This window comes from Rhinatrema bivittatum, chromosome 9 (genome assembly GCF_901001135.1).
Source record: "Rhinatrema bivittatum chromosome 9, aRhiBiv1.1, whole genome shotgun sequence".
Taxonomy (NCBI): Eukaryota; Metazoa; Chordata; class Amphibia; order Gymnophiona; family Rhinatrematidae; genus Rhinatrema; species Rhinatrema bivittatum.
The window spans coordinates 189,329,490-189,342,369 of record NC_042623.1 but is presented as its reverse complement, the minus strand read 5'-3'; positions in this window follow the sequence as shown (position 1 = coordinate 189,342,369).

The window sequence follows — 12,880 nt, the reverse complement described above, 5'->3', positions numbered from 1 at the left end:
AAATCAATCAGCTATACTGTGTTGTTTTCAAATGTTCATAATTGGAGAGGTAGCTGCTTCATTTTGTTGTGAGAACATAAGATATGCCATACTGAGTCAGACCGAGGGTCCATCAAGCCCAGTATCTTGTTTCCAATAGTAGTCAATCCAGGTCAGAAGTACCTGGCAAGATCCTAAAATATAGATAGAAACCTTGAGATTAGTGGCGGCTTTCCTTAAGTCTACCTACTTAATAACAGTTTACGGACCTCTTCCAGGAACTTGTCCAAACCTTTTTTAAACCCAGCTATGCTGTCTTTACCACATCCTCTGGCAATAAATTCCAGAGCTTATTTTTGTATCGAATGAAAAAGAATATCCTCTAATTTATTTTAATTGTGCTACTTACTAACTTCAGAGTGTCCACTAGTCTTTGCATTTTTTGAAAGAGTAAATAACTGACTCACATCTACCCATTCTGTTCCAGTTATAAATGTATAGACCTGCCTTCCAGTATCACTTTGCATCCAGTTCAAAATAGGTTTGCTTAGCTTTCAAAGCTTTCTGGTGGGCCAATCCTTCATACCTGTCTTTTCTTGTCCTTCCTCACCCTACCCCACTCCTGCACTCCTACCAACAGGACCTTCAAGAGAGATGAGACTGGAATGGACAAGAGAAATGACCTTCTCTTATTTAGCATCATCTAGTCTTTGAAACTCACTTCCATTATCTCTTTGACTTGAAAATTATTATCTGAGATTCAGAAAAGCATTGAAGACTCCTTTTTAATAAAAGCCTCTCCAGCTGATCTTTGAGAATGATTATCATCTGAGATTTGCAGAATTTTACTTATGTTTATTTCTTTCTCTTAGTTTATATAATCTGATTTTAATACCTTCTACAATTGTTTTTACTTTTAATTGTATTAGTGCTATATTGTGTCTATGATTTCTTATTTTAATTTGAACTTTTAATGTTTATATTTGGTTATCCGATGTTTCATTGTTGTAGTGTTTATATCTTACTTATTTAGTTTATTTTACTGTTAATTACTAAATATTGTTTGTACATTGCTTTATTTACAATTATAAGAATGTGACTAATCAAACTAAACTAAACTACACCTCTATCATATCCAACCTTAGCCGTCTCTTCTCCAAGCTGAACACCCCTAACCTCTTTGGCCTTTCCTCATAGAGGAGTTGTTCCATCCCCTTTATCATTTTTGGTCTCTGTACTTTTTCCAGTTCAACTATATCTTTTTTGAGATGTGGAGACCAGAATTGCACAAAGTACTATAGGTGTGGTCTCACCATAGAGTGATGCAGAGGTATTATGACATTCTCCATTTTATTCTCCATTCCGGTCCTCATAATTCCGTACATTCTGTTTGCTTTCTTGACTGCCGCCGCAAATTATTGTCCATGATGATGTTACCTGAGTGACAACTCCTTATTTGGAACCTAACATCATGTAACTATAGTGTGGGTTACTTTCTCCTATATGCATCACTTTGCACGTGATCACATTAATTTCATCTGCTATTTGGATGCCCAGTCTCCCAGTATCGCAAGGCCCTTCTGTAATGTCTTACAGTCCACATGTGATATAACAATACAGAATCATTTCTCTCATCCACAAATTTCATCCCCTCACTCCTGGCGCCTCTATGGCCAGCTTCTTTTCAAATCTCCTATTGCCTGCCTTATCAATGTTTTATATCTAATTTGCCAGTGCTTATGAGTTTTCCTATTTCTCTTCAGACTGATCTTTTTTCCAATGTTTGAAAGAAGTTCTTTTGGCTAAAATAGCCTCTTCCATCTCATCATTTAACCATAGAAACATGACGGCAGAAAAAGACCATATGGTCTATCTGTGCTCAAATGTCTAATTCATCCAGCCCCATCACTCCCTCAGGGATCCCCTGCATTTATCCAATGATTTCTTGAATTCAGATTCCATGTTTGCTTCCACCACCTCCACTGGGAGGCCGTTCCATGCATCACCACTTTCTCTGTAAAGAAATATTGCCTGGGAGTACTCCTGAGTCTATCCCTTTTCACCTTCATCCTCAAGCATGCCGACAGTTGTTTGGCCTATTTTAATGCATGGAATATATCTGGTCTGGGATTCCAAGGTTGCATTATTTTTTATTTAAACTTTGTATTTAACTGGTGAGCAGGCAAAACATGCAAAACATGAGCTGCGTAAGAACAGTTACAACTTCCATCAAATGTCAAACACGCAGCATAGTGCATAGGCCAGCTTACAGTAGAAACACACAAACCAGTACCCCTAGGAACTAGTTAACGCTTAATACATAGAAGCAGTTCCCATTGCTGGCTGCATTCTCCCCTCCCACGCCCCACACGAACCCTTAAATCACCATGGACTCCCAATAAAGGTCCTACAACCTGTCATATAATGAAGATTTGCGCTTTAGAGAATACAGGAGCTGTTCCACAAGAGCAATATCACGTAGCTGTTTGTTCCGAGGCAGAAGCGAAGGTACAGACTTCCACCAAGTTTCAATAGTGAATTTCGCTGCGTGTAGCATTTGCCCACATAATTTGAGATCCAACCCACTTGTATTGCCTAAAAGGCAATTGACTGCCTGAATCTGTATCCCCTTTGTCATAATCTTAGAGAACGATTTCTCCCTGCGCCTCCTTCCAGATGTGTGTATATGTAGGACCACCACATATGGAAATAGGTGCCCTTCTCACCACAGCCTCTCCAAACAGTGGAGATGAGGTGGGGAAAAATCTAGCAAAGTATGTCGGGTATCTGTAAGCTCTGTGTAGAAGTTTGTACATGAGTTTGACCCTCCTACTACAAATAGATCTTTTGGAAGATCTTTTCTTTATTGGCTTCCGTGCTCCCCAAGCCTAAATCAACTAACGGAAGAGGAGATTCTCTTATATGTTGTATAGCTTTGTATAGAATGGTAATTACTTTCTTAGTAAGGCCTCATCCGTTAACACTAATTCAAAGGCCTTGGGCACCCTTCACACCCAGTCCGTTCTTTCCAACTTATTAATTGCCTCCTTTATGGCAGTAAGTAAAGCCCTGGATTGAGATCTAATTTCAAAGTCCTCCTTCAACTGATCAATGATCACCCATCCATCTGCATCTCATAGCTGCCCTATATGCTGAAGCCCCATGTCCCAGTGGTCTTGCATTTCCTCATTAAAAGTATGTATTGATAGGCTCGGATTGTTGTGGAGTAACAGGTGTCAAAACCTCCTTTGGGATTTGTAGATATCTACAAACCTCTCTCCAGACTCGAAGGGTGTGTGCAGTTATTGAATGGGACCTTGACACCTTTCTGACTAATGGCAATGCAGGTGGGAGCCACTGCTTCAGGGACGTCTCGTGTTGACTCACTCTGCCCGGCGCACTTCCGGACATCCGGAGATCCGGAGGTGCGCCAGGTAGAGTGAGTCAACACGAGTCGTCCCTGAAGCAGCGGCTCACGAAACGCGTGCGTCGGACCTCTGACTCCAATACTGCCTCAAAGAATAGAGGGAAGTACAATTCTTTGAGTTTTAAGAAAAATGCAAGAAAAGCTAAAAATTACTTTGTGAGAGTTGGACTAATGAACCTATGATTAAAAAGGACCCACACAGGTGTGAAACACACTTGCAGCACCGTGGGTGTTATGAAGGTCCCAAATTCATAAATGATGTGTGTAAACATTAAGTTTAAAAACTATAGCACCTAAGAAAAACAAAAAATTGAGTTACAACATTTTTTCTTTTGATAATTAAAAATCTCCCATTATTCCAGCTAAATATGGTAGCTTCCCCAATTTCTATTCACATTTCATTGTCTGTCTGTTCATTTTGGTGAAGTGGATTGTAGTTCGCCCCCACTGCTATACTCCTCCCGTCACACATAGAATTTCCACCCATCAAGATTCTACTGTGCATTTGGTTTCTTGCAGGATCTTTATACTATTTGATTCTATACCAACACTAACACATAAAGTGGCACACCCCCACCAAGTCGATCCACTCTATCTTTGCGATATAATTTATATCGTGGAATAGCAGTGTCCCATTAGCTTTCCTCCTTCCACCAGGTCTTTGAGTTGCCAATTATGTCTACCTCTTAGTTCAGTGCTATGCACTCTAACTCTCTCATCTTACTTTTTAGACTTCAGGCATTAATATACTGGCATTTTAAGGTATTTATTTTATTTGTATATACAATGTTTCTAGCAGTTAACAGGAATAATTTGGAATCCTTTAACAATCTTTTCTTTACTTATAGGCACATGGGCTATTTTTGCTTTTATTAGATCTTCTCTATTGGGATGCTCCCCTGTTTCTTTACTACCCTTTGAAGGTAGCTCCCTCCGAACCATGCGCTGCTGAGCGACTGTCAGCTTTCCCCCTTCTTCTAGGTTAAAAGCTGCTGTACCTCCTTTTTAAAGGTTAGCGCCAGTAGCCTTGTTCCACCCTGATATAGGCTCCCCCCAAATGTTGCCCAGTACTTGCAGGCTCAACATAATTAAATATGTCTTTTGTGTGGGTGAAATTTGAATGGAAAATAATGCCCATAGATATGAAAATCCAACCTATGAGCATTATTTTCCTCTGGGAATGCCTTCTCATTGAACAGCGAAAAAAAATGCACACAGTGGAAGACGGTGTGTACTATTAGTCAGATTCAGAGAGAGAGAGAGCAGTTTTCAGGCAACCTAGCCCCAAAAAGCTAAGAGATCTATTTTCAGAAACATTTAGCTGGCTAACTCAGAAGCTATTCAGTTAAATGAATATTTTGGTTACGTTAGGGGGCTCTCCAGGAGGGGCATAACAGGCAGGAGCTGAGTTGGCCAGCTAACTTCAATATTCAAAGTTAGCCAGCTAACTTTTATTAACCAGCTAACTCTGGTCGGGCCAAAGAGCTGTCCGAATGTAGGCTGGCTATATTCAACAGTGTGGCTGCACTATTGATTATACCTCCAAAGTTAGCTGGATAGGTTTATCTGGCTAACTTTGCTCTCCGGACAGTGACTGAATATGGACCTCTCATTGTCTTTGTGTCAGACCACAAAAGCATGCAGTTCTCTCTCTCTGTAATGGAGCCCCATTAATTCTGATTATTAAGATAGGTGGGTACAGGTATGAGATGTCACTTCTAAGGGAACTCTTCCCTGATGCATACTGTATGCCTCCACATCTCTTAAATCCATCTGTGGAAGTAATGCTAGCCTTGCCTCCATTTCATTTCATTTCTTAAAATTTATTGATCGCCTAACACAAAGTAGGCCTAGGCGATGAACAAGATATACATACATAACAAAAACAATAATAAACATACACTTCAAACAAAAATTTAGTTTCACAGAAAATATTTAAAAAAATATATATTACCAAATAATGGTATATGTTTAGCTCATAGCAATCACTCTACTCATAATGCTGTGCTTTGCTTTGGTCAATTGATACCCAATAGGGATGTGCATTCAGGTGAACCAAATGTGAAATGTATCCAAATGAGTTCATTTTTTGGGTTAAATGGGGTCATCCAAATCAAATGAATGCAGTCCCCTGCAAAATCTGAATCTTTTTCAGCTCATTTGGTTTAATCCCATTAAAGTCTATGGGGGAAGCAAACTCAGGTAGAGCAGAGCTAGTTGGGATGGGACAAGAGAAAGGAACAGGACCCATCATTTTGCAGCATTTTTTTCAAGCAGCCTATCCAGCTGACAACTCAGTGTCATGACTTTTCATTATTTTTATTTTTATTTTTTACATTAAATGAAACTAAGAATATTTTGCGCAAGCAGTGACCATTTGTTTTCAGCCATTCCTGTGCTGGATCTCAGAGAGAGAGGAGACAGAGAGCCTCAAAGTTCCAGAGTTAAAGAAGAGATTAGAAAGAAAACTTGAGGTTTAGAGGGAAAGTCAGGTGAGCTCTTACAGTCACTGTCACCTCCTTTTCAAGAGTTACAACAGGGTAAGAAACATCCAGAGAGACTGATCTTCTCTTCGGCATGCTCAGAGTGGCCAGCGACTGACTGGCCACTGCGGCTTGCTTTTTCTCTGACAGCGACACTGTGCTAATTCTTTTGTGTGTGACTCTTGCACTCAGTTCTTAGAGGCCAATATGCAAAAATCCAGGAAAATGGATAAAGCTATCCAAGCTAAAGTGATCTGGAATTTCGGGGTTATTCAGTGAGATAAATGTCCCACTGAATATCCCCGATTAAAATGATCCGGTTACCTGTACCTAAGCATTTATCTTTTGAATATGTAGTTTGGCTGGATAACCTTAGCCTTAACCAGCTATAGTTAAAAGGATATAGCCAGTTAAGTGGAGCTACAGGATTTAAAAAAAAAAAAAATAAGAAGAAGATGTAGGCCTAGTGTCTTTATTACTTAGCCCCCCCTCAGTCCGATCTTGAAATGCAGAACCATCAAAAAACCCCTCAAACGTATTAAGCGATTTTTTTAATATTTATATGATCTGATGCTAACATCCCCTTGCCCGCTCCCTGATCCTATCTAAATTCAACTAAAATTTGCCTTCCCGGAACCCCCATCCCTCCCCTATCCCCCACCTCACCCGCTCACTCTCCCGGTATCTTAAAGGTGTAAGTCCTTGAGCCCGGATCACGGAATCGGCCTCCCATGACCCGGGCCTGGTGTTTTTCAGTCGCTGTGGGAGCCATTCTGGAAGCACGGAGTTCCACATAGCATTTGTAGCATTACTAGGGAAAGTATTGCTAGAGGCCAGTACTTCCAATCTTACTTCCCTAATGACCGTAGAAATGTCAGGGCCAGGTCGTGGTAGGGTGGCTGTCGTGACCCAGGCTGAAGGACTTACGAATTTAATGTACTGGGAGGGTGGGAGGCCTGGGAACAAGGAGCAGGCGGGAGAAGGCTAGCAGTGGATTATATCATTTAAAAATTGCTAAATAAGTTTGAGGGGGTTGGCGGGACCAGGTGGGAGGGGGCTAAGTGACCGAACCTTCTTATTTTTTATTTAATCCTGGAGCTCCACTTTACCGCCCATATTCTCTTGAATATAACTGGTTAAGGATAAAGTGATCCGGGAACACATTCCCGGATAAGTTTGGATCTGCTCTCAGGCATGTCTAGAGACAGCCAAATAACTTATTCATCCAACTCCAAACGTCAGACCTGCCCAGTTAAGTTATTTGGTTTAATTCATCTCGGTCCCGGAACGCCCCCAACATGCCCCATCCTTATTCGGCTAAATCCTAGCTAACTTTTAACTGGATAAGCAAGGGAGATGTTCAAAATTTAACATTTGGCCGGCTAACTTGTGAGTTACCCAGCTAAAATGCTTTGAATGTGGACCTCTGTACACGGTCAGAAGGCATGGCCTTGGGATGCCTCGGGATGATGATGCCACTGTGTTTGCTGCCATATCCATTATGCTATTTCTTGGGTTGTTGATGCCACTACTGGTGTCCTCTGCCCCCTCTTTTGATGCTTTGGGATGTTCATGCTATTATTTGAACTGCTTTGCCCTTCTCGTGATGGTTTGGATTATTTTTGCCTTTATTAGTGCCCTTTATGTATTTATTTAACGCTTTTATATACTGACATTCGTTTGCACATCACATCGATTTACAGTAAAACAAATTGAAATATGAAAGGAAATTACATCTTAACAATTTATCGTTTGGTGCTATGGGGTGATCTTGCCTCTCTTAGTGTCTTGGGGTGCTATTGCCTCTGCTGTTGATGCCTGCCAGCAAGTTTCAAGATACTTGGATGGAAAACTCAAAAGTTAGAGTAAAAAAAAAAAAAAAAAGATGTGTCGCTTCCCCCATTGACTTTAATAAAAATGAATGACCAGAATGAAATGAAATAAGCTTCTGATCTGAACTAAACGAACCGAACAAAAAATCCAAACCAGAATTTTTTTTTTAATGTGAAGGAGTATACAGGAGGAAATAGCAAAACACGTTAAATGACCAGATTCAGAGATCTGGCCCAGTCCACCTTAAACCTAAGCAGGGAATCCTGGTCTAGATAGAGGTTCCTGGGAAGGTGTATAACTAGCCAGGCACAGGAGGGAACAGGAGGACCAGAGGAAAGAAGGAAGCCTAGAGAAAGAGAGCACATCTGACCTGTAAGTTGTGATACTACTTTTGTGTTGTTAAACTGCAAATAGCAGAGCTGCTTTTGTTTGTTTTCTTGTCACTAATAAAGACATTTATGCAAGATTACTGCCAGAGTCCAGCCTGAATCTGTCCTTTGGTTACCCTAAGACCGCTCACAGTGACACACATCCATACTTTTTGGTGAAGTTGGTGATAGTACCTCACTTATTAAGTGCTCTGCTCTATATTGTTCTTCTCTCACATTTGCTGCATTTCTAAACAGAGAGAGAAAAATATTCTGAAGTCCTGTTCTTATCATCATGACTACAATGAAAGTAAATACGCTCCTAGACATTCTACAGCAGAGATTACAGAGCCCTTCTCATAGGCACTTGAAAGGAATATTATACTTCATGTTCAGAGCTTGTGTTCCATAGCTGGCATTTCTTATATGATGACAGAATCCAGATACGTCCTTTGGCGTTGTGCATGTTTGCTCTGCAATGCTGTCATTTCCTCCATCATCTGCCCTTCGGCAAAGTTACATTCAGAACTAAATAAACATATAATAAAGTTTCCCTAGAACTTCTTTGCCAGGTGGTGCAAAAACATACTGCAGACATCACACGAGAAGAGAATTGATCAAACCGATGTCATGCTATCGGCCTACAAATAACTTGTTATGAAACAGTCTTGCTGTCCAGGGGCAGCTGAAGGGAATCTGCTGCCTGAGGCGAGGGATGAGATGGCGCTCTTGCCGCCAGCGCTCCTCTTTACCCCAAGGCATGGCACAAGTCAAATCATCAAAAGGGGCAAAACGGGAAGGGGAGGTCCCCTTGGAGTCTGGCACTTTCGGTGATTTGAAATGTTGCAGAAGGAGGAAAGCAGGGGTCGGAGTTCCCTGAGGAGCGGCAGGTAGATTGCCAGTAATAATATTTCTATTAAACTGGCAACCCTGCCACACTCCCAGGAACCCTAGCACCTGCCTCCCTCCGTTCCCCAACATTTTCCCCCTAAAAAAGTGGGAGATGTGAAGAGTGGCGCTCTGCGTGTGGCGCACACTGTGGGACCGATGCAATAGCTCAGGTTTATCCGTGATTGGACACTTGTTTTTGGATGTGCTAGGCTAACACCTGATAAAAAAAAGGGGATTAGCACATCCAAAACGAGTGTACAAGCACTCTATTAGCTATTACCCCAATGCAAAAAAAAATCACTGTGGCCCCTTTCCCCCAATCTCCCGCGTGGGAGCTGCAGATGGTGCGTTCTAGCTGTTTTATCATCCTGAAGCACCATCTATCCTTGTGGATTTTGAGTTAGACCTTCATGCAGACAGGAGCCCTCTTCTCTTCTGCTGTACCATTTCCCCCCTTATTTATTGGAACAAAGTTGGGGGATTTTCCCGTTTGGGATCAGCTTCCCGTCTGACCTGATCCCTCTTGTTTTAAGCCAATTTTTGAGAGTTCTCCCTATGAGAGTCTTCATACCCTTTTCACAGAGGATTAGAGACATTTTTGTTATTGGGAGATGAATGCCCTTGCAAGAGAAGTGTCTTTCATCCAGGAAGAGCCTGAAGTCAGGAGGAATCGCTCTAAAAGGCCATTCTGCCCATTAGGGAAAGCAACGGCAGCTGAAGATATTTCTAAGGACTGTGTAGGTTACTGACTCAAGGGAGAGGTACTTGAGAAAGAAGGTACCCACTTGGTGCTTTCAGAAGGATTTAAAAAGACTCAGGAAAGGCATCAGAATGGGGACTATGTTCTGTGAAAGTATTGGGATTATATTTCTAATCACCCTAGAGTGGAAAGTGTTTGGGCTGAGTTGAGAAAAGGTTCAGTGAGCTATGAGTGATAGCGAGAGAGGAGAGGAGGGGAGGAGAAGCTGGAGAACAAGATGACTGGAGAATAGGAGGGGCAAGACTACTGGGGACTGGGGGGGGGGGGGAGGAGAAGGGGCTGGAGGCCAGAAGGGGCTAGGTAACATGACTACTGGAAAGTCTGGGTGGGGAGATGGGACTGGGGAATGGGGAGAATGAATGCTAGGGGATGGAGAGAGGGGACTGGGGAGCATGACTTGGGGGTCTTGGAGGGCAGGGGCTGCAGAACAAGACAGCTGGGGACTGGGTGAGGAGAGGAGACTGGGGAGCATGACTGCTGGGGGAGAGGGGATTGGGGAGCATTACTGGGGGATTTTGGGGGCAGAGGGGAGGGGCTACAGAACAAGACTGCTGGGGACTGGGAGGGGAGAGGATCTTGGGAGCATGTGTATGGGAGCTGGGGAGGAGGGTGTGGTGTGTGTGTGTGTGTGTGTGTGTGTGTGTGTGTGTGTGTGAGTGTGAGACAGAAAGAGAGGAAGTGTGTGTGAAATCATGTGAGCATGTGTATCTGAAAGAGGATAAGGTTTGTGTGGCTCCTTTCCCCCAATCCATGACAATCGCAGGATGACTGGGAATAAAAAAAATCCCATGTATGGAGAGCAGGACATTTTTTAATTCTTATAAGTTTCATTATTGGATGTTGTTTGATGCGTCTGCTCTTTTGAAATACTATATTGGTGTTTTGTGAAATTTATTAAATACTTTTATGAGGTTTAAAATATTGAATGTTCTATTCATCAGATGTCTTGAAATATTTATTCTTTTTATTAATATAGTTTTACTATTATGATTGTTGTTTTATATATCTTGATTTTATTGTTGGGAAGGATTCTGCTAGTGAGTAGTTTCTGAGTAGGGTCTATAGCAGCCTGGCTTGTTCTGATTGTATTATTTGCAGTCCTGCTCTTTCCTGGGTGTGGTGGTAACTGAGTCCTGGGAGATAGTATTATTTTGATATAGCTTATTTGTTTCTTGGGGTAGTAGTAGTCTTGGCAGGCTGTGATAACCTTTATTGGACTGTACTATCCTAAAATACTGTACGTGAGCTATTGAGACAATGTAAGATCAGTCTTGTGAATGTCTCTGATCTGACACCTGAAGAAGGGAGCTATGTAGTTTTAAAAGCTTTTGTACAATATTTTTAGATACATATATTTTTATTTTACAGACATTTTTAGGCAGCCTGACATATTCTGTTTTCCTAATAGGGGCGTTATGGTGTTTCGGGCCTGGTGTAATATTTGCAGCGTTGCCTTTTCATAGATAGGGTTGTTGTTGCTCGAGCACTGTTTTGGCACGGGAAGTTTATTATATTGTAATTCCTTTTTCATGCCTTTCCGAAGGCTGAGGCCACAATCAATGCACGTTAAAATGGTCCTAAGGCCATATGGGTTCTAAACAGCTCCTGTGTCTTGGGGGTAAAGAGGGTGAGGGAACTGCAGGAGACCTGGGGGGGGGGGGGGGGGCGAGGGTGAGGGAGAGGGACCTGAACGAGCAGGACTGCTGGTGACTCAGGGTGGGGAGGAGAGGAGGGAATAAGACCGTATCATCCCCTGCTATAAATGTCACCGCCTGCCTCTGCTGCACATCCTGACAGGAAGGCATTCTGGGCAAGGTGCACCCTTGGGAGGGTGTGTGGGCTCTGGATGTAGCTCTCTCTCTCTCTTCCAATATACTAAAGCGGATGAGCCTCTGACTGATTCCTTTATCGGGCGGTCACTTTCGGCCACTGGGGTGGAGAAAGACCTTTCTTCAGCCCCAGAGCCACGATTCAGACCAGTGGGGGGACATGAAAGCTGTAAGGCCCAGGGGAGACTTACACTGACCAGAAGCAAAAGCAATAGCCCAGACCAAGAGGGGTTTGTTCCAAAACAGATAAGGAATTTATTTACAAGAGTCAAAAAAAATAAAATAAAATTGTCCAGGCAGTTAGCGAGGAAATGGCAGAATAGTCCAGGCAAAAACACACAGCAGATCCTTTAACAGTCTCTCAATTAAATTCAAGGTACTTCTCAGATTGTTCAGTTCTTTCAAGTGTCTACAAGTCTTTAAATGAATCTCTTTTCAGCTCCTCCTCAAGTGCTCACCTTCAGACCCACAGCAGTACACAGGTTCACTTTTCTCTTCTCCTCTCCACCCTTCTCTGACTGGGGGGCTTCCCCAGCTAGGCTGGTGTCCCTTGGACCATGGAAGTCTTTATCCTCCCAGCTGGCTCCCAGTCAGGAATTGTCCCTTTGCTCCCCCAGCAGAAATCCAGCTCTGCTTGTTTCACAGTGCGAACCACCAAATTCTACAAACTCTCCAGCAAACTTCAGCACAACTCCCCTCCGCACCTTAAACTCTTAAGGTTCCCCCGCTATCTCCCCTGCTCTACTCCTTCCAACTCCACCCTGTGCGCATTTTTATACCAAAACAAAACCCATCCCCTTTATGTGGAAGAGAAAGCTCCCTGTCACCCAGATAAACCTCTTCTGCCTCCTGAACTCCACATGAACCTCCTCCTGCTGGAAAATCCTTAGAGCTGAACACACACACAATGCATCCAACTCTCTGTAAAAACAATAAGGAGTATAGAAGCTTAACACCTGTTGCCATAGAAACATTTCCTTTCAATCCTTGGCAGATCTCAGGAATCCTCATATTTGTTATTTATTTTTGACCAAACAGTTACCTCCTTATTCCTTTGAGTCTAACCTGGAGACACTTTTCCTCTATTTTATAACCTGACCGGCATGCCAAACCTGGACATTCAAGTGACCATCCTTCAACTGGGGGTGGGAGGGAGAGGGGAGGCATGTATCAGGGGGAAGTGTCACCCTTCAAGCAAGACCACAACTTCCATCTCCTCATTCTCCCCGAGGGGTTCTGAACAATGTTCTCTGCGACCATCCCCAACCCGAGCAGCCCAGGGAGCGGGAGACTTGACGCAGCACGCAGTG